Source organism: Acomys russatus, chromosome 32 (genome assembly GCF_903995435.1).
Source record: "Acomys russatus chromosome 32, mAcoRus1.1, whole genome shotgun sequence".
NCBI lineage: Eukaryota > Metazoa > Chordata > Mammalia > Rodentia > Muridae > Acomys > Acomys russatus.
The window spans coordinates 17,710,784-17,734,633 of NC_067168.1; the positions used below are offsets into that span (position 1 = coordinate 17,710,784).

A 23,850-nucleotide genomic window follows, 5' to 3' on the forward strand; every position below is an offset into this window, starting at 1 on the left:
GAGACAGGGAGCAAGTACACGGGCTGGTCTGGTTTACATCGGCTTTCAGCAAGTCTAGGGCTTGCATGTAGTCCACAGCTGATTCATGGTTGGTATCTATAAGCCATGTGGAAATCTCCTGGAACAGAAACAGACTAAGGATAGAAGTTAAAGCTTAAGAAGAGAAAGGAAAACATTATATTTAGAACTTGCCCCTCAGGAATAAGCAGTAGGTAGGGAAATTTAAGCTGTTGATTGACAGGAACACTTATCTGTGATAGGTGAATCCCAGTCATACCCTGAAGCTTACAAGAATGTAAAGTTTACAACAAGGCATGTGCCGCCCCTTCTTCCTTGGTGCTACCTACAAGGTGGCTGCCATCTCTTTTGCAGCATCATGGCTGCCCTCCCACCTCTGACAAAGCCCAAGGTCATCAGAAAGAGGGCTAAGAAGTTCATCAGGCACCACTCTGACTAATATGTCAAAATTAAGTGAAACTGGCAGAAATCCAGAGCTATTAACAACAGGGCGCAGAGAAGATTCAAACAAGGGTCAGATCCTGATGCCCAGCAGTGGTTATAGGAAAAACAAGAAGACCATGTTGCCCAGCGGCTTCCAAAAGTTTCTGGTCCCCAGTGTCAAGGAGCTGGAAGTGCTGCTGATGCGCAACAAATCTTACTGTGCTGAGGTTGTTCACAATGTTTCCTCCAAGAACCGAAAAAGCAGTAGAGCTGGCCATCAGGGTCACCAATCCCAATGCCAGGCTACACAGCAAAGAAAATGAGTAGATGGCTTGTGTGTATGTTTATGAGTCATGTAGAAGAGTGTGGTGGTGAGGAAGACTAGAAGGACCCGTGTAGTGGTGAGGAAGGACAGAAGGATAAGAACGCCACAAGAAGACCAATAGAGTCAACTAACCTAGGCCCATGGGGGCTCACAGATACAGAAGCACCAACCAAAGAGAAAGCATAGACTGGACCTAGGCCCCCTACACATATGTTAGCCGATGGGTAGCTTGATTTTCATGTGGGTACCCTCGTAAGTTGAGTAGGTTTTGTCTATGACATGGACTTTATTGCCTACTTTTTGGTCACTTCTCCCTAATGGTGCTGCCTTGCCTGGCCTCAGTGGATGAGGATGTGCTCAGTCCTGGTGTGACTTGATATGCTGGGGTGGGTTTTTGTTGTTGGGGCTCCCATTTTTTGGGGGAGAGAAAGAGGAGGAGGATAGGGGGAAGAGGGTAGGAGGGTGGGACTGGGAGGAGTGGAGGGAGGGGGGCTATGATTGGAATATAAAATGAATATATGAATTAAAAATAAAATCACAAAAATTGCAAAAATGTTTACAAAAAGAGATAAATGTTTTACATAGAATAGCTACCAATGTTTCTAATCTGCACAGAAATCCACATTGTAGGAAAAGCAGTGGATACATACCTTTGAGTCATAGTAAAAGCTTTGGGCTCCAAAACTGATTTTGAGTTAAAAGCACTAACACATAGCAATACATACATACATACATACATACATACATACATACATACATACACACACATGCATGATGATAGCTACCTTAGATCTATACCTAGAAAACAACTAAAAATAATTTAAAATTTTGAGCTTGTGACTATAATAATGGTTAGTGTTGTACGAGCACCAGATTAGTAGCTTATCAGAACTCCTTTAATATGTTAAAACTCTGAACTTTTGGAGTCTTTAATCACATATTGTCTTTAAGTTTTCCTATTATTATTAATTATTTTCTCAGATCCTTATATCTTGCATAAACCTCAAACTTTTTCTCCTTTTTCCTGTCAATCATTTACAAGTGGCTGACCTTTGGCAACAATACAGGTTAATTCCTAGTAACGCTCAGCTTACTCAAAGAAGATAAATGAGCATCAGTGGAGATGGCTTCAAATGTGGCAAACCAGCTCTTGGGCAAAATGTTCTCGTTTCTACCACTGACAGAATTCTGTCTAAAAATGAGCAAGCTTGGATGCAGGCAGAGTCTATGGCCAAACTCTGTCAAGACAGGGTGAATAAGTCCTCAATATTTCCTGCCTGACAGATATGTCTGTCAGATATACTGGGCCAGAAGGCTGAAGATGATGCTCCCATGTTATAGAGAGTTTTGGGTGACTATTCAGGCATCAAACTGTCTCTGTCATTTTTATTTTTTTTTTCAGTTTGGAAGCTGCTAACCTGTACTTCCTGTTTATTCAGGTAGTTAATTTTATTCCTTCTCAAGACTCTGATGGGGTTGGAGACCAAATAGTTTAGTTCCACAAACTAAACTAAACTAAACAAATGAAGCTTAGCTGTTTAGGGGTTAAGATGTTTTTAGGTCTTGATAGATGTTTTAAGTTGGTAGAGATGAGATATGATAGATATTGATTTATATTCAGAATTTTAGACTCCAAAAGATAGGAAAAATGTTTTCTTCATGGTTGCTAAATACAAAGAGCCAAAACATTATGGTTGTAACATTAATATAATTCCTGATCATTTTGTAGTTCTTCTTGCTGTAGGTAGTTTATTTTATATATGTGTAATAATATAAATGTATATGTAAAAAAATATTATGTGTAAAAAAAAAAGCAAGGCCTGATTTTCATATATAAAGTGCACTGACCAGGCAGCTGCTGCTAAACTGACAAAACTACAGTTGGCCATCAACACCACCAGAGATCTGAGAAGAATAAACTTGAATAGGAAGTATAAACCTAATGACCTAGAATTGACTCTTCCTCTTTACCTCATTAAGGTAGGTTGATCTCTTAGGTCCATCTCTCAAGTGCCTCACCCAGCGGAAAGGCTCTCAGATCTTTTGGGTCTGGCTGCTGAAGGCTGATGTTGCCCTGAGTGGCAACCAGAGAGTTAATGGTGTCTTGTGTAAGGAGAGACATTCTGTTTTCAGTAGGAGCCTGCCTAACTGCTTTGCCATTGTCCTGCTGCATCATGAGATAGAAATACGTCAGTTTTGGCTTCTCATAGCTGTAGTCTCAACTCCTTAGCTTCCCATCTCTTTCACCATACATTTAAAATTTCCTTTTATCCCGTTTAATCGTAGTGTACCCTGTTTCTTGAGCCTCGGTTATTCTTCATCTAGAATAATATAGCCGTCTGCCATCTTACTCTGTCCAAAACTCTGGCCAGATTTTATCTCATGACATCAAACCTCGGCTGGTCTTTTTAAAAGTCATATTTTTAATCAGAAGATGCAACTAGGGATGCTGGTTCCCTGTCAGGTTGGCAGCAAAACCCAGCCAGAGACAAGCAGCTCTACGCCAGGAGGTGTCTGGGGTGGTTCTTTTTGAGACAGATTCCTTCCTGGAGCTTTCCTACTTGGTTCTGCTTCTGGCAGCATTTTCTGCCTTGGCCTTTTTAAGTGGATTTCTCAGGCCTAGTCCTCTGGGTCCTAAGCTGGTGTGTTCTATTAACTCAGGCATATATTTAGCTGTAGCTCCTTCTACTTAAAGTGAAAACGAGAACTGGTGAACTTACTAGAAGAATCTTTGCATATATAAAACCACTGATGATTGCAGGCTCAGTGAATTTTGAGAACATCAAAGATGAACTTTCACTTAACCCATGACATTGCTGTAAGATAAAGCTGACGTCCAGAAGACCTGCTATTTAGCCATTTCTTTTTAAAGAACAGAAAAGTATTGAACACAATAAACAAAACCTCATTTAAATTGTCTTGATTGAGGAATACATATCATTACATTTTTTTTATGGGGGAAGGATTAGAAGGACCCTGAGGGAAAAGGAGCTCCACTAAAAGACCAACAGAGCCAACTAACCTGGGCCCAGGAGGGCTTGTGGAGACCGAAGGACCAACCAAGGACCATGCATGGATGGACTGGACCTAGGCCCCCTACCCATATGTACTGATGGGCAGCTTGGTCTTTGTGTGGGTCTCTTAGTAAGGGAAACGGAGACTGTCTCTGACAAGGACTCTGTTGCCTGCTTTTCGATCACTTTCCCCTGGTGGGGCTGCCTTGCCAGGCCACCGTGGAAGAGGGTGTGTTCAGTCCTGATATGACTTTATGTGCTGGGGTGCATTGGTGGTGATGGAGCTCCCCTTTTCTGAGGAGTAAGGGAGGCGGGAGGGAGAAGACAGAGGGAAGGTGGAACCACAAGGAGAGGAGTGAGGGGGCTATGATTGGGATGTAAAGTAAATAAATAAATAAATAAAATGTAAAATTATTACATTTTTAATCATCATAACCTTTCAGTGTTATTTTTCTATTACTTTTTTATAAACCTTGGGCTTAAAAAATCATTTTGTCTTCATCTGTTATTTTATTCTCAGGACAAAACCACCACACAAAAATCCATATCAATCCAAAATATCTTGGACACCCACTGTTATTTAAAAGCATCCTTTTTTTTTTGAGACAAGAGTTTCTCTGTGTGGCCTTGGCTGTCTTGAACTCACTTTGTAGACCAGGCTGGCCTTTCACTCACAGCAATCTGCCTGCCTCTGCCTCCCAAGTGCTAGGATTAAAGGCGTGCATCACCACTCCCCACATAGCATGCATTTCCTTTAAAACATAAATTGATGCAAGTTACACATGCAGTGCCCTGTAGTGATTAAGATTACAAATCGTGAGCTACAGAAAGTTTACATAACAGTCTTACAAATTTTGAGATAATGTTCATACTTTAGCAATAGTTTTGGACAACTAAATGAAAACAAAAGAGAGTACAAGATGAGTGGCAAAAATTCCCCATTGGCAATAGTCTATTCTTTTTTCTCTCTCTCCTCTCTCTGTCACACAGTCAGGTGGCCCCCTTGACACAGAAGAGACTTTGGAGGAAACTTGTAAACAAACATGCTTGGGTCTAGAGGAGGGACAGCCATAGCCAACTCTAGAGCCAGCTTTTCATTGAAGCAGAATAGTAGAAAACTACATTCTAATATTATTCATAACTAAAAGGAAACCTGAATCCCTGTAAAACTGAGTTCAGTGACCAGGAGGGAGGGACCAGAGTAAGCGGAGAACAAAGAAGCTAGCAGCCTCCAAAATGAAAAAAATGACAAAGACAGTTTGCTGTCTGAACAGTCACCCAAAACTCTCTATAATGTTGGAGCATCATCTTCAGCTTTCTTACCCAGTATATCTGACAGACATATTTGTGATGTGAGAACTATTGAGGACTTGCTTATCCTGTCTTGGCAGAGTTTAGCCATCGATTCTGCCTGCATCCAAGCTTGCTCATTTTTAGGAAGAACTCAGTCAGTGGTCAAAACAAGGACATCTTGCCCAGTGGCTGGTTTGTCACATTTGAAGCCATCTCCATAAAGAGTTTTTTTTTTTTTTTTTTTTGATGCTCATTATCTTCTTTGAGCTAGACTGGGTATTGCCAGTAGTTAACTTGTCTCATTTTCAGTGAATCTTTAAAATAATAAACACATTTTTAAATGTCGTACTCTGTATGTCTCTGAGGGTTTTGAAGACCTTGTCTAACTATTTTACCTTATCTTTCTATAGAATCGTATCTATCTGTTGCACCTCAGATGTATATTCTTGTGATAAAAATATACTAGTAATTTATATGACCATGATTTGATCAACTAACCATTAACTTGTAAAACATATTTATCATAAACAGCCTGCAATAGCACTTTCAAAGTATTGGAGTAAACCTTGTATTATAATTGAGTTGTATGGGTACAATCCCTCATATTAGAGTAGAAATTTATATAATGTGTGTGAAGAGTGATCCTAAATTTGAATTCTATATCAATATATCAAAATTAAACTTAATTCGTATCAATATACAAAATTCTATACCAAGGAATTAATAATCACCTTATTTATGATCACTAAGGCATTCATTTGAAGAGTAGATTCACTTATCTACTTTTTGTCCTATCATCCCTATATATTTCTATATTCCCTCTTTTTCCTTTTCAACTCCTATCTCCACACCTACCAAAGACAGATAAAAGAAAAGAGAGACATCCTGAGTCCAACCTTGTTTTCTCTCTGAATAAGGCCAATAATAATTTATAACCAACTCCCAATGAAAATAAGACTCTGTAGCCCGAGTGAGCAACCGTCATCACAGGTTCTTAAAGGCAGAAAATACAGTAACATTCTGCTTACATACAAACAGAAAGGTCATCTCGTGCAAAACAAGATTTTGTTTACAGAAGCAGAAACAGCAGTTTTGGTAAAGTTGCACAAGGACCAGACAATTACAAAATTAACCCTTAGCAGCATTGGCATTTCAAAGTCTATTTTTTTTTGCTTTATAATTCTCTTAAGCAAAGTAATTTTAAACTTTTAAACATAAAGTTAGCCATCAGCACAATGTTAGCCACCACAGATATTTCAAGACTAACATAAATTAAGATAATTCATGACAACCAAGCCAGCACTACAGAAAAATCATAGGAAAGTAATTTACAGAGAGGAAGATGAATACATGAAAGGGTATATTTTTATAAAAATGTCAGGTAAACAAACCACATCTGGGAAATAAACAGCGAGGTCCATCACAGCAACTTGGCAAAACTTCAAAATTAATATGCAAGAAGAAAAAGGTATACTAATAATCTAGCAAAATAAAACATCACCTAACAAATGTATAAATAAAAAAATCAAATTTATAGAAAATAGCAACCCTTTTTCTAAAATAACCTTAAATATAAATATCCTCAACTCATCCACTAACATGATAGAAAGTAATGGACTGTATTGGAGAACAAGAATCAACTCTATGTTGTCTCCAAGAAACACATTGAGCTCCCAAAGATAACCAAGACTTAACATCATAGAATGTAAATGAAGGTATCAACCAAACAGAACATGTAAAGGCTCAGGCATACCTATCTATCTTTATATCAACCAACAAAGGAAACACAAAAACAAAAGTAGTTAGAAGAAATAAAAAGAAGCAGTAAACATTGATAAAAAGAACAATTCATTAAGAAGATATAAGAATTATAAAGTTTTATGCACCAAATATCAATTTCATAAAACTAACACCAAATGATATAAAGGGTGACGTATGTCCTGACACAATTTATAGTGGGGGAGCTTTAGAATTCCATTTTTTTTTTTTTGAGACAGGGTTTCTCTGTGTAGGCTTGGCTGTCCTGAACTGCCTTTGTAGACCAGGCTGAGCTTGAACTCACAGTGATCCGCCTGCCTCTGCCTCCTGAGTGCTGGGATTAAAGGCGTGCGCCACCATGTCCAGCCCCTAGAACTCCATTCTTATATTTAAATAGGTTTTCTAAACTCAAACCAAATAAATAAACTTCATACATAAAATATAGTATGGATGAAGTAGACTTAAGAGATGTATACAGAAAATTCCATCAATGAGGTATAAGACCTCCATAACAAAAACTTCAAGATATTGAAAAGGAAAAGTACAAAGGATTCTAGGTGATAGAAAGATACCACATATTTCTGGATTGTTGGAATTAACATTGCAAAATGGCCATAGTACCTAAAGTAACCTATAGAATTAAAGAGATACCTACCAAATCCCAGTGTCATAGTTCACAGACTTGGAAAGTAATTATACAAAACCACACACAAAACCACAAAAGATCTGGAATAGCTAAATCAATCTTATGGAGCAAGAACACTGCTGCAGCTATTGCTATACATGACCTCATGTATTACATATTATATTATACTGTAGAGCTGTACTGGTAAAGACTGCTTGGTACTGGCATAAAACTAGACAGGAAGAGCAAAGGAATAGAATAGGGGACCTGGAACAAAAATGACCAACTATGACTACTTAGCTTTTGACAAAGGAGGCAAAAACATATATGGGAAGAAAGGCTACTTAACATATGCTTAGCTAAACTTTCTTTATTTTTTATTAAAAAAATTTTTAAAAATATATTTTATTAATTTGTTCATATTACATCTCAATGGTTATCCCCTCCCTTGTATCCTCCCATTCCTCCCTCCCTCCCATTTTCCCCTTACTCCCCTCCCCTATGACTGTGACTGAAGGGGGACTTCCTCCCCCTGTATATTCTAATAAGGTATCAAGTCTCTTCTTGGTAGGCTGCTATCCTTCCTCTGAGTGCCACCAGGCCTCCCCAGCTAAACTTTTTTATGAAGAAATTATGAAGTTAAATTTATATCTTTCACTTTGTACAAAAATCTATTTAAAAACCAAAGGCTTTAAGACCTGAAGCAAAGGGCTGGAGAGATGGCTCAGAGGTTAAAAGCACTGTCTGTTCTTCCAAAGGTCCTGAGTTCAATTCCCAGCAACCACATGGTGACTTTTAACCACCTACAATGATCTGGTGCCCTCTTCTGGACTGCAGGCATACATGTGGGCAGAATACTGTATAAATAATAAATATATTAATCTTTTAAAAAGACCTGAAACAAAATTCTAAAAGAAAACACAGCGGCTACCCTTCATGACAATGATAACTTTCGAAATAGAACAAACCCCAAATATCAGCAGAGGGGACTAAATGGAATAAAAGATACCTGTCCATCAAAGGAAGCAATCAGCAGAACAGACAGCCCACAGCACAGGAGATGACCTTTAACCCTTCATCCAAAATGCTCACATCTAGAATTTAAAAAAGAATTTCAGAAATCAAACATAAAGAAAACAAAACTGACAGTCAATATTTGGACAAATGAATTGAAAAGCCAGGGGGAAAACACACACACACACACACACACACACACACACACACACCACCACCACCACCACCACCAACAACAACAACTAGCCAACCTCACACAAATAGCCAATAACTATTTTTTAACAGCACTCATTATCTATTGCCATTAGGGAAATGCAAATTAAAACAACTTTAAGATACTCCTCACCTCAGTCTGAGTGGCTATCATTAAGAAGTCTGGCAACAAATGTTGGTGAGGATGTGGAGAGAAAGGAACTCGAATTCACTGTTGGCACGTATGCAAATTAATGTGGAAATCAGCTTGGATATTTAGCAAAAATAAAAAATTAGAACTGCTGTATGATTCAGCTATTTCACTCCTGGGTGTTTACCCAGAGAATGATACCTTCTGCCATAGAGATATTTGCATGCCTATGCTTGTTGCTGATTATTCACTATAGCAAAGAATTGGAACCAACCTAGTTGTTTATCAACAGATGAACGGATAATGAAAACGTGTTACATCGACACAATGAAATTAAGGCCTATCTATGGGAGGCTATTCTCACTCAAACCACCACAGTGTGACATAGAGGGAGTCAGAGAGAGGACAGGAGTGGGTATTATGTAACACAGTACTCAGCTGTGAACATCTCCAAATAATTTGAAAGATAAAGTATTTAGCTGGATAGATATCTCGTAGGATTCATAGGACTTAAATTATAAAGGTGTATTTCCGAATAAATATACTACAAACACTCATCTGTTGTAGACCTACTTAATTAATGATATCTTGCCTTTCTTTGGTAAAAAATGATGACGATTAAAGAATAAGTTAGAGTCTGAATAAAAAAATCCGCCCTTTTGGCTCTCTGAGCAGCACCATGGCGGGCGGCAAGAATAAGCGCCTGACGAAAGGCGGCAAAAAGGGAGCCAAGAAGAAAGTGGTTGATCCATTTTCTAAGAAAGACTGGTACGATGTCAAAGCTCCGGCTATGTTCAATATTAGAAACATTGGGAAAACACTAGTCACGGGGACTCAAGGAACCAAAATTGCATCTGACGGCCTCAAGGGTCGTGTGTTTGAAGTGAGTCTTGCCGATCTACAGAATGACGAAATTACCTTTAGGAAATTCAAGCTAATTACTGAGGACGTTTAGGGCAAAAACTGTCTAACTTCCACCGCATGGATCTTACCCGGGACAAAATGTGCTCCATGGTCAAAAAGTGGCAGACCATGACTGAAGCTCATGTTGATGTCAAGACTACTGATGGTTATTTGCTCTGTCTTTTCCGTGTTGGATTCACAAAAACAAAACAAAACAAAACGAAACAAAAAACACAACAACCAAATACGAAAAACATCTGCGCAGCACCAAAAGGTCCGCCAGATCCGGAAGAAGATGATGGAAATCATGACCCGAGAAGTGCAGACAAATGACTTGAAGGAAGTGGTTAATAAGTTGATTCCAGACAGCATTGGAAAAGACATAGAAAAGGCCTGCCAGTCCATCTATCCTCTTCATGACGTCTTCGTTAGAAAAGTGAAAATGCTGAAGAAGCCCAAGTTTGAACTGGGAAAACTAATGGAGCTCCATGGTGATGGTGATAGTTCTGGAAAAACAACTGGTGACGAGACTGGTGCTAAGGTTGAACGAGCTGATGGATATGAACCACCAGTCCAGGAATCTGTTTAATTTCCAGATTTTTAATAGTGACAAATAAAATGTCCTACTTGCGATGATAAAAAAAATCCATTATTTTATTTTCAGTGGTGTTAATAGAATAAACATATCGGGGATTAAATATGTACTTTTGGAAAAACATAGATGAAAGTAAATACTATTTATGGCTTTTGAAAAATAAAATGCACTTAGACCACACTTTTCCTAACTTTTATACACCTATTTCCCCCATCTCGCCTTTCTCTTATATAGGCCCCTTCCCTTCCCTACAGAGCTTCACTTATAATTTTATAAGTGAAGATTATATATGTGCATACATAACCTTACATATCTATGAATATAGGATCTACAGATGAAAGAAAACATGATGCTTGTCTTGCTGAATCTGACTTAACTTACTTAAATGACAATCTTCGGTTGCATCTATTTTCTTACACACAAAATTATTTCATTCTATGGCTGAATAAAATTTCACTGTTTATTTATATTATGTCTTAGCCTTTCATTGCTATGAAAAGTCACTTTAGTGGATGTGAACATGTTCTTGCTTTGATCCCAAGTGTGGGATGTGAAACAGACTTGTGTGAGGGTGTGTGGTATTTGTCCAATTGAAACAGACTTGTGCAAGGACACGTGGTGTTTGGCCACTAGAAGAGGAACTGCTTCTTGTGGGGGCATGTTCTTTGGCGACTGATAAACATCCTAGTGTGGACTCTGAGAGAATATATATCATTTGGCTGTTCATCACTCCACTTTGAGACACTTAAAAAAAAAAAAAAAAGACTCTAGAGAACGCTTCAAGGTTCCGGGTTCCATCTGCTGCAGCTGCAATTGCTTTTGCTGAATTTCTATTTTGCTGTTTAACGGCTGAGAAATACTTTCAGCAAAGTAACAGGATACAAAATTATTACACAAAAATCAGTAACTTTCTACATGCAAACGAAAAACATGCTGATAAGTCAGGGAAATAATACATTTTATAATAGCCTTTAAAAATACCTTGGGATGACTCCAAGCAAATATATATATATATATATATATATATATATATATATATGTGTGTGTGTGTGTGTGTGTGTGTGTGTGTGTGTGTATAAAATAAAAACTTTAAGACACTAGAAGATGGATATTTCTCCCATGCTCATGGATTGGTAGAATTAATATTGTTGTAATAGTTATTCTACTAAAAATCATCTATAGATCTAATGGATTCCCAATCAAAATTTCAATACAATTCTCAGGAAAAAAAAACCCAAAAAGCCTTAAAATCATATGAAAACATAAAAGACCCAGGATAGCAGAAACAATCCTAAATAATAAAGGAACTGCTGGAAGTATCACCATTCCAGATTTCAACTCGGCTTACAGAGCTGCAGTAATAAAATCAGCATGGGACTAGCATAAAAGCAGACACATTGGTCAATGGAACAGAAGTGAAGACGGACACGTAACCCCACACAACCTACAGATACCTGATATTTGACAAAACAGCCCAAAACACACACTGGATAAAAGACAGCATCTTCAACGTGCGTTTCTGGTTAAACGGGATACCTGCACATAGAAGTATGAGGGTAGCTACATATCTATCATCTCACACAAAGCACAACTCGAAATGGATGGAGAACATCTACATAAGTCTAGATACCCTACAGTATGTAGGAGAGGAAGTGGGGAATATGCTTAAGCTTATTGACACAGGAAAGTACTTCCTGAACAAGACTTTGATGGTTAGGGTTAAGGCTAGGGTTAGGGTTAGTGTTGGTGTCAGTGTTACGTTTAGGCTTAGGCTTAGGCTTAGGCTTAGGGTTAGGGATAGGGTTGGGCCCGCGTTCGGGTTCACGGTAGTAGCACAGGCATTAAGACTAACAATCAGTAAATGGGACCTCATGTAGATATCTAAGAAGTTTCTGCGTAGATAAAGACACCATCATTTTAGGACAGTGGCAGCCTATAGAATGGAAAAAAAAAGTTGCCATTTATACATCTGATAGAGGGTTAGTATGTAGAATATATAAAATTTGAAAGTAAAAACAAACAAACAAATAAAATAGCCCCTCTGATCATCCAGAAAACTATTGTGGGGCTTTCTCGGATCCCTCTTGTGGTTTAATTAAGACATGGAGACTTCTACATAGTTTAACGATGTTGACTTTTTGTCGGGTCAGACTTTCAGCTAGCCATCTAAACTATCCTGACTTCTTCGTCATACCGTCTCTCCATGTGGCTCTGCCTGCTTCCAGTTCTGTCTCACTTTGGCTCCCCCCGGAGCCCCCCAACCTCTCTTCCCCCACGCAGTCTTTTCGAGTCTTCACAAGTCTTTTCCCGGAAGTCCTGCCCCCATCCTTCCTGCCTTAGCTCCGGACTATCAGCTCTTTATCATAGAGAAAGCCACATTCCAGTTTGAACTAATCAGCATCAAGACAACGCCTGATCCATCTCTTATGAGTGGCTCTTTGGCGGGTGAGGAACGATAAGCATTTACATATAGAAAACTGGTGATGGGCCATAGAAATCAGAACACCAAAATCCTACCAGCACTTAGCTCTCTGCTAACATTTGAACATACAGGGATACACTGTCTCAATGTGAGGGAAGGTTAAGCCCACAAAAAAACAAATAAGCCAATTAAAAAAAGAACTGTACAGAACTAAACAGTTTCAAAAAGATGAAATGCAAATGGCTGAGAGATAGTTAAAATGTTCAACATCTTTACATATTAGTGAAATTGAAACTAAAACTCTTTCAAGATTTCATCTTACACCAGTCAGCGTGGCCAAGATCAGCAAAACAAATGGCCGCGCATGCTGATGAGGGTGTGGGAATATGCAGACATTTATTCCTTAGTGGTGGGGGTGTAAACTGGTACAAATACTACAGAAATCAATGTGGCTGTCCCTCAGAAAGTTAAAAGTTGATCTACCACACGATCCAGCTATACCTCTTGGGCAAACAAGCTCCCACATCTTACAGCAGCGATACGTGCTCACGAGTTCATCCAAGTTCATTGCTGATCTAATCAAAATAGTCAGAAATGAGAAATAGCTTAGATGTCCATTAACGGTTGATCCGTTGATAATGAAAACGTGGTACATAGAACACAGTGCAATATTATTCACTTTATAAAAAACTATGAAATTTACAGGAAATGGACAGCACTAGAAACAATTATCCTTAGTGAGGTAACCCAGGTGTCAAAAGACAAACATTACAAGTTTCTCTTTTATGAGAATGCTAGCTTTCAGGCTTCAGATATGTGTGTATCCAGAATAAACAACCACAGAGGTTAGGTAGCCAGTAAGGGACCAGGAGGCAGGAGGTGATCTTCCAAGGAAGGGGCAATAGATTAGAGCGATATATAAGACACAGAGGAAACTAGAATGGAAGGAAATCAAACAGAAAGGAAATAAAACTGCCAGTCAACAAATGGACAGATCAATTGAATAGACAGTTAAAAAAAAAAAAAAACAAAAACCCTACAGATAGCCAATAACTACTTTTAAAAAGCTCTTAATATCGCTAGCCATCAGTGAAAAAAATGAAAATTAAAACTATTATAAGATATCCTTGGTCTGAACATCTGCCTTCCTCCCCTTTATAATACATATATTGTGTATTTTCAGTTGTGTCCTGCTGTACCAAGTACACGAAGAAAAATGCCAGGAGTTGCAGAATGAACAACCCTGGATCTCTTTCCACCTCCGTTGCACAAACCCTTCCACTTTATCTCAGGTTGAGAGGAATCTGTGTGAAGGCTTGAGCAAATATAGCATGTTAAGTAAACATGCTATTAAGACTGTATGCTCTTCTTTGTTTTTCTATTGTCTTTTTGATTGTATTGAACACAGTCATGCCAAAGATAATCAATTCTATTGCATGTGTCTCGAAATCTTACCCCTCATATGCAGTTAACACTACTGAAAAACCTTTCCACAATTAAACAAAACCTACATAAATTTTATTAATATCTTTTTATTTCTCGTTTCTTTTGTTAACTAGAAACAGGAATATAATTGGGATTATATTATAATCGAGGATTATAATTAGTGTGAAGCTGGCGTGAATTTATTATGGGTGTCCTTGCCAGTCTTGGCTCTGACTTTTCTTCCAATAACTACACAATGGTCCATTGTACATGTATTGCGGTGATCTTTCAGACCAGCCTCTTGCAAAGGGTACAACTGCCTTTGCCGGCATTTCCCACTATAATACGCCTGTTACATCAGCAAAACTGCGACAGGCGCCTGTCTCCAATCTCTCTATACGTTGATACTGTTCTTGTTTCTCCAGCACAAATATCAGTGAAGTATATATTTCTTATTGTATTTCCAACAATAGATCAGTTCATAAAATGAGTTTGTGGTCCCTTATTCCACCAGTAATACAAAACACTGATAATTATTTTAAATTTTTATTAATTTAATGACTGAAAATGAAAAAATTGTAGTTAAATATATATTTTTCTGATTATTGTGGATTCTGGGAATCTTATTTTATTGTTATTGCTCATGTGTATTTCCTCTTCTGTGAATTTTTTCCTTGCTAACGTATATGCATGTTGTAACATTACAGATATTAACATTTTATCATACACGTGACAGCTTTATATATATAATATTTGCTATGGTATGAATATTAAGTCTTATAGTCATACATTTTTCTTTCCTATTGTCATGATTTGGGTTCTATTTTATTGGGTGTTTAAGTTTAAAATAAAATATTTTCTAAATTTTTTCAAATGATAAAATTTCTCCTAAACCACAGAATTTTATTTTAAGTATTTTAATGGCCTCAAGAAGAAATTATTTTTAATTATGATGCTTAGAAACTAAAATGCTTTTTTTTCTGTTTTTGTAAATATTCATTTCTGTTTGAAGATTTTCTAACCCAATCACAATGATTTATTTTTCCATGTCCTTTATTCTTTAAATTTTTATTTATCATGTACATGTGCAAACAGGCCAGGAGTGTGGAGGTCAGAGAATGACTTGGGGGATTCATTCCTTTCTTTTCACTGTGTGTTTTAGGAAATTGAAATCAAGCCAAAGCTGGCACCTTGACCTGTTGAGTCCTCTTGTTGGCCCTCTAGGTGCTCTTAAGTATTATTTTATTTCAACACTTTGGGTATTTTATAAGATGATTCTAATTTTTTCCAACTAACATACCACTTTTCAAGCTTTTTTTTTTATCGGTTTATATTTTATTTAAATCATGGTCTGTCTATCTATCTATCTATCTATCTATCTATCATCTGTCTGTCTATCTATCTATCTATCTATCTATCTATCTATCATCTGTCACCTATCTTCTAATCAAATATCAACTATATGTGCATATATAAATATATGTAATTTTTTAAATTATGAAGTATTATTAAGGAAGACTGCCAGGGTCTTTAACAAACTTTTGTAGAGTTTTCTTTTCTTTCTTTCTTTTTCTTTTTCCAGAACAGGGTTTCTCTGTGTAGCCTTAGCTGTGCTGGACTCGCTTTGTGGACCAGGCTGGCATTGAACTCACAGTGATCTGCTTGCCTCTGCCTCCCAAGTGCTGGGATTAAAGGCGTGCGCCACCATGCCAGGCTGTGTTTTCATAGAGTCTATTCTTGCTTCCATAAAAATTTCCCTGAAGTTTTGATTTGTTTGCCTACATAAATGTTTTTCCTGCCATTTCCAAGGTTCAACGTTCTATTTTGTGTTGGGCAGACACATTCATTAGATTTCATTGTAGCTACCAATACTTAAAAGTAATACTGTTTGTCTGAAAAAAAAAGTTGAATATTTCACATTTAAGTTTAAGGGGGAAAAAGACAGAAACACTAGAAGGACCACAGGTGTCCATATCCTGGTCTTAGAATGGTTGCTTTTGGCCCCGGGCAGGCTAGCTCATTAACCAACTGACAAGAGGTGAAGATATGGGGGAAAAAGTGTGGATAACAAAGGGAGGAAACTCTTAGTTTATTGGCCTAAATCTTGGAAGTCAATGAGGATGCACATGTCACCCTCAGAAAACCCCAATTCCATCAAGATAAGAAGTAAAGGTTCCTATGAAGAGGTGTTAATTGATGAAAGTAACTAAAAAAAATTTTGTTTCAAATTTCCTGTGTAAGAGTGGCCAGAAATTCAATGTTCATTCTTTGTCCCTGTCTATAATGGTTTTTTATTAGAATATTAATTACTTAACTCACACTGAGTTTAGTTCTTAAATGATGAAACCCAAAGTAAATTAAATTGTTGTAAAATATAAAGACAATCAATTTAGTCCTTTTATATCTCTTAGTGGAAGTCAGTTTTTGCAGTAATTTAGATATAGCTTACAGTGATGGAAGGACTACATATGCTATTACTGCTTTTGAGATTATAATGTCTTTGTTCCCAATCATAGAAAATTCAATACCACAAAGTTTTGAAGAAAAAAAAAAAACTGTGACTAAAGCCTTTAATCTTTAGCTGTAAACTAGGTAAGAGAAACCATCTGTTTTGTATTTTTATTGTTTTAGCATCATTTATGATATAGCAATTTCTTGGGTTATGTAATGGAATGTAAAGATCACCAACACTTTTTTAGGTTCTTTCAACAATCGTAGTTAAAGAATGGATGCTTCTTATCTATTGGAGACTTGTTGAGATTTCCCTTTTTTTATAAATGAATTGAACATATGATCTTTGAACACACAATCCTTCAACTCTTCAGCTCTTTCTCTAGAAAACAATTTATATAAATTACAGTCTTCAGTAGTTCTTGGTTATCTGTGGATTGTTAATTGGACTTGCAAATTTTTCTAAGCAGTAACGTTTCACGGGGGGGGGGGGGGGGGGGGGGGGGGGGAGGGAAAGGGCAGGGGTTGCCTTCATGGACTCTTAATTGCAAACTTCCAGAGAGCAGGCGATCTTACACTCAGTATCTAGAGAAGTCAAGCATGAGCTAAAGCTAGAAGCCAAACACTGAAAAACATTTCCCTGGCAACTGTCACAGTTTTAAAACACAGTGCCCAAATGCTTCTGTATTGCATTAACTGAAATATGATGCCCGTGTCCTGTCCCTCTTTGGACTTAGAACTTTGACACTGCTTGCCTAGAGTAGCATACTACAGGCTACTGCATCTGGTCCTAGAAATTTAAAATATCGTATACTCCTGATTCTGTGAGTTTGACCATTCACCTCTGTAGCCCTGAGGTGCAATATAAGAAATCTACGCCTGCCTGCTGTGAAGAAGTAATCACAGAGCTTGGTGTCCTGTGTAGCGTCTTGGTACACCTAGGCTAAGTACTGAGTGATGGCTAGCATGGTATCAGACACCATACCTATGAATAAAGGAGCTGTTAATGTGAGCCCAGCATCCTACCCTCGTGCTAATGACCCGAGTTCAAGAGAAAATACACCCCACTATGAGCTGTTCTTGTCATATGCATGAACCATAATTCAGCAATCGAATGAAATGGTCAAACATGTAGAAGATCTTGATCTAACAGAGAAAGTGATTCAGGGCAGCCCCAGAGAGGGAGGGATAGTTGAAGCCCGCACTGGACCTGTTTTTTTTTTTTTTTTTTTTTTGTCTTAGTTACTTTTTTATTTTGTATAAGTCACCATGATCTAAGAAGGAGTTTACTGGAGGCATACTTACAGTAGTTTCAGAGGGTTAGAGTTCATGATTATCATGGCAGGAAACATGACAGCAGGCAAGCAGTGTGGTGGTAGGGCAGCAGACGAGATCTCACATCTTGAGACACAACTCAACTCAGAGAAAGTTAACTTGAAATGGTGTGCACACCACTGAAAACCTCAAGCCCTGCCACCAGTAACACACCTCCTCTAACAAGGGAAGACCACCTAAGCCTTCCCAAAAAGTCCCTCCAAGGGGACCAGCTATTCAAATATACGCATATTTGGGACATTCACATTCTACGAGACATTGCTGCCAACAAGTGGGGCTGTGACACTGTTAATGATACTGTGCTATGCTTGCAGACAGGAGCCTAGCATAGCTGTCCACGGAGAGGCTGCACCCAACAGCAATTCAAAACCGATGCTGAAACTCACAACCAAACGTAGGAAGGAAAAGTGGGGGGAAGGAGAAAAAGACTGGAGGTGACAGGAGCCCCACAAGAAGACCAACAGAGCCAACTAACCAGGGCTCACAGGGGCCTGTGGAGACTGAAGCACCAACCAAGGACCGTGCATGGTCTGGACCTAGGCCCCCTACACCACACTGGGCGTCTTTGACCCTTTGCTAAGAACAATTTTGGGCAATAACAATATCCTTAATTTAGAACAGATGCTATAGTTTTTTTTTTCCTCAAATAAAGGGTATATTTTAAAATATTGTGATTAAACCCCGTGGGTCTTCTTCCTGTGTTTTTAAGCATTCTCTAAGGTAGTTTGATCTATAAAAATTATAAATTAACAGGAAAAAGTATACAATTCTATTTATCTTTAACTCGTGCACAAGGTTATGATAGAAAAAAAGTTAGTGGTTTCAAAAGTTGTGCTATTTTAGAATTTATACTTAATCGTAATTGAAGAAGTGGAGAAACACTTAGAAGACTGTAAATAATTTTAATGGAAACTATATGGGCCCTTAGAAGAAGAGGTTCTATATAATAGTTTGTCACAGTCTATTGCCCACTGTCTGCTCTTGAATTAAAATCAGTCTTCCTGGGCTAGAGAGATAGCTCAGAGGTTAAGAGCACCATCTGCTCTTCCAAAGGTCCTGAGTTCAAGTCTCAGCAACCACAAGGTGGCTCACAACCATCTATAATGAGATCTGGTGCCCTCTTCTGGCCTGCAGGTGTACATGCAGGCAGAACGTTGTATAAATAATACATTAATAAAATAAATCTTAAAAAAAAAATCAGTCTTCCCTGTTGAAATTCTTTCAGAAAGACAATTGAGTTGGTTTCTTAGATTTTTGTACTGACTTGACACAGTCACATATCGGTGTCACATACACCTCTCTCTTTCTATATGTAAAGAACCACTGTTTAACTGATTTTCTTTCAACGTGTGATCACTATGCTTTCAATCATAGTGGTTACTGGTTATACCCATTTTTGCACAATTACAAAAGGAACATGAGCAACAACAATTTTGAAATGCATTACAATGCCAAGGTTTATAAGCTCTCATTAAGCATTAATTGGTAGTTGATGGCTATTGCTATTTATATCACCATTAGTTCATAGCAGTATAATTAGTAATGCTAAGTACAGGAACCGCATTAATAGCGTTACTAATTGTAAATCTGGAGATGGAAACACAACATGACTGGTTAATTTCTCAGCAATATCTCATGATAATTAGCTAAAAGAATTTGTGTTGAACTACAAAAGTAAATAATTTAAAGCTTTCCTTCAATTTTCCTGTGTGTGTGTGTGTATGTTTGTATGTTTTGCAATACCATTCTTTCATATATAGATTATGTTATACCATCTGATATTAACATTTTTTTCTTTTACATCTCATATAGTGATGGTAAGCAGTGGTTTATTTCTTTCTCTCAGAGAAAATGCAACATCACTTTAGAATAAATATTATCATTCTACTTCCAAATTTCTGAAAGAAAATATCTGAAATTTTGTACTGGTATTATTATTTTGTAATTGGTTCTCAGTGTTTTATGAACAACCTCTTGTAACCCCCCTGTAATTCTTAGTTTATTTAGCAATAATATTATGGCCCAGTTTTAAAAAATTTATAATAATACAATTAAGGATAAAATGTTCTCAAACTGTAATTAATAAATATTGTAATGTGGACATTGTGGGCATTATATTCATGTTTGGTGGGTTAGTTCTTTTTGTAGCTATTGTGTGGCTGTTAACAGGCTATAGTAAAAATCAAAACATGGAATGATTGTCTTATTGCCTCGTGTGTCTAGTAAGTGTAGTGGATGTAAACAAGTTTTTGTTTTGATCCCAAGTGTGGGATGTGAAACAGACTTGTGTGAGGGTGTGTGTGGTGCTTTCCCACTGAAAGCAGGCTTGTGAGAGAACAGCTGATGCTTGTGCACTGGAAGAAGAACCATCTCTTTCATGGGCATGGTCTTTTTTTTTTTTTTTTCCACTGTGTTATTTATTTATTTAATTTATTCAGATTACAACTAAATTGTTCTCCCATTACTCTGTATCCTCCTGCTCCTCCTACCCTCCTACCCCCACCCTATCACCCTCCCTTAGGTCCATGTCTGAGGTAGATCAAAGTGGGGGAGGAGATCCCACTCGGGCATGGTCTTTTCCAGCTGGTAAACATCCTAGTACAGACTCTCTTGGGTTCCAGCAGCTGCACTTACAGTCACCCTCGCTGAACTGCTGGTTTGCTGTTTAACTAACTGTCTATTGGAAAACTGAGGACTATGGCAGTGGAATCGCTCCAAGGAACTGAGATAAAAAAGGTCTATTTCTTCTGTTCCTTTTTTACTTCTTTACTCTCCTTTCTAGGGTAGGTGGGCTGGAAGGGAGGTATAAGCATTAAGGAACCCCAAATAAAGCAGGTTTGAAAAAGTGCAAAGCCACCACAAAAAAAAAAAAAAAAAAGTTCAAAGCCTACAACTAAAGAACAGGCTTTAAATTGTAACTTGCTGATTTGGTTTAGTGGAGCACATGTTAAGTAAATCAGGAACTAAATAAGACAAAATGCAGTCATACATAAAGTTTTGAATTGTTATATAATTTTATATCCATCTTTCTAATAGTTTTTATTTAATGTGTAAACCTCTTTATAGACAATATAGAAAGTGTACCACTTCAGGCTTATGTTTGCTTTTGAGTTTTTAATGAACTATATTGCATTTGAAAAACACTGATTTTCCTGACTTGATTTTCTTCATTCTTTTTATGCCTGATAATCACCATATATGTTTCCTACATTATTGGTAAGAAAATGACCAGATTGACGGTTTTAGCATGTTGAAACTTGGAAAGTCAATATACTTTATGACTTAACGATTTGACAAAAATCAGTAAAGATGAGTTGAACTTGTTTAGAATGTTAATATAAAGTCACATGGTTTTTGTGCGGTGGAGCTGGTCAAGAAAAGAAAGTCAGCCTGGTAACAATCCTACAAGAGTTCATTTTCCTTGTTGGCATCTTGTGAGTACCAGCTTGATCATTCTTTCCTGGGCTTTCAATTCTTCACAAGGTGTGTGTTAACCTGTGAAAACGTGCAAACGCTATTATTTAGTTGTAGTTAATGATTGCGTCATCTCTTTCAGCAGTAAATGCCTTAGCCGATGGATGCCTTCTATTATCTTTCAAAGTTACATATATAAATAATAGGAGACAGAAGCATGTGATGATTAGTTTTCACCACATTAACCAAGAAATGTACGCTGTGCTTAAAGAACTAACGGGAACAAGTTGCTTGTTGCATTGTGGGTAACATTAGCTTTGACAGGGCAATTTAATTCTAAGATGATAATATCTGACTTAACCCAGCACTGTTTTTCCAAAAACAGAATATGAAGGCGACTCTTCTTCAATCAAACAAGAAAAGAGAACCAATTATTTTATCCTTTTTTTTTTTTTGTGATGGCTAATGTTAGCAGAAAAAGTGGCACCGGTTTCCTTATTTTTCATTAATTACTCTGTTTTAAAGTGAAAGGTAATATTTGGCCACAACTAATTTTCACTGGTTCGAGAAACACAGGACTTCAGAATGATGTAATATTCAGACTTTTGACAGCCGTGAACAGTGTGAAGCAGATACTTGGGGTGCTGCAGAACCCAGCCCAGGCTGAGAGGCCCTGTATCCCATTTTCCCAGACCGTTTTCTCACCTGCCAGCAGATGTCCCTGTAAGGCAAGAATTATCTTACAGTTAGGCTAGCTGATTATGAAAATCAGAAACTGAGCCTCTCATCGTATTTCCAAACATTAATGGGGTTAACTCCACCATGAACTTAAAAAATATTTCCAGAGGTTAATAAAACGCAGCGTACTGTAAGAAAACCCTTGATTAACTACTGAAAACTAAGTGGAACTACATTCTTTTACCTTTTAAATTTAAATTTTATACACTTATCAGCAATAAACTGACTGTCTAAAATAAAATTCTCAGGTGTGGGTGTTATCAGTTTTCTTTCTCTTGAGCTTTTTTTTTTTTTCTTCAGCTTTTTGAGATTTTCACACAATGCATTTTGATCGTAACCACTCCCTTCCCCCAACTCCTGATAGACCCATCCCCATTTGTCTACACACCCAACCTTGTGGCCTCTTTTTATCCCATTTATTTATCATTCATTCATTCATCCATCCATCCATTCATTCATTCATCTTTTACAGTACTAGGAATTAAACTCAGGCCCTTATTAAGCTAAACGAGCATTCTACCACTGAGACACATCCAGCGCACCCCCCACCCCCGCACCCCAGAATCCATTACGTACAGGATGTACTGCTCCAAAATTCTTGGATGTGTGGCCCTCAATGGAGCAATGGAGCACCACTGGGAGCTGCACCTTTAAAGAAAAACAAAAACAAAAAACCCCAAAACAAAAGCTCTTCCTCTCCCAGAAGCCGTCAACAGCCAGTTAGCCTCTTGGCTAGCGGTGAGACTTTGTACCCTCATCCTTTCTCTGTGCCGCAGTTATGTCTGGCCTGAGCCTGCACAGTTCCTGCATGTACTGTCTCAACCACTAACAATTCACAATAGAAATTATTATTATTATTATTATTATTATTATTATTATTATTATTATTATTATTATTATTATTATATTTTATTTTTTTGCTTGGCTCACAGGCTTTCCTGATACTCCACATTTACTTCTGGTGTGCTGCTCACCTTTCATTTTCTTTTTGTCCTTCCTTCTATATGTCTGGAAGAAATGCAGGTGAAAGCACAGAGGTTCCTACATAGACTGACAGGCCCAGCCTGCTCTGAGCTTAGCGCTTTCCTAGCAAGAAACCAGTACATGTAATCACAGAGGGTTTATGTTAGACAGTCCATCTTTGAAAATAAAGATTGTATTCTTCCTCATCCAGAACTGCTTAGTGTTGTTCATCTCACCTGCTTTAATGAATGCATAAGAACCAAAGTGTGTTGCTCTTTAATTTATTTTAAGCAAATGCAAAGTGTTTCTACTTAAAATAATCTGTAGTCTCTTGGTAGGTTAAACAGGGCTTTGTTTCTTTTTAATTAAAACGGCAAAGCCTTCCACATTCTTTTTTTAATTTAATCCTCAGAATAACCTGGTAAGCAGGTAGCTTCCAATTCTGCAAATGACAAGATGCAGGTACAGTGTGGTGCATAGCAGAGGATAAAGTCACACAGGCAGGAATTCAGGGGCCAGGCTTACATTCTGAGAAACTGACATCCAGGGACCAACCTCAGACCCACTCCGATGCTCATCTCCTCTATCAAAACATACTAGATAACATTTTATAGCAGTGAAATAGAATTTGTTACACTTGCTGGATCTAGACTATTTGCAATGTAATATTGTACTATTTACAATGGTAAATTAGTGTATATCACATATGTACCATACACACAGCATTTAACTTAGATTATAATATATATTTTCAATAGCAAGTATTAACCTCAGTAACAAATAATAATCTC

The 23,850-nt window shown here is 37.6% G+C and overlaps 2 pseudogenes; both read left to right on the plus strand.

Annotated features, from left to right (window-relative positions):
* The first annotated feature begins 376 nt into the window (after positions 1–376).
* On the plus strand, positions 377–768 carry LOC127184312 (60S ribosomal protein L32-like; annotated as a pseudogene).
* An 8,724-nt stretch (positions 769–9,492) lies between these two features.
* LOC127183985 (40S ribosomal protein S3a-like) lies at positions 9,493–10,361 on the plus strand (annotated as a pseudogene).
* Positions 10,362–23,850: the final 13,489 nt, after the last annotated feature.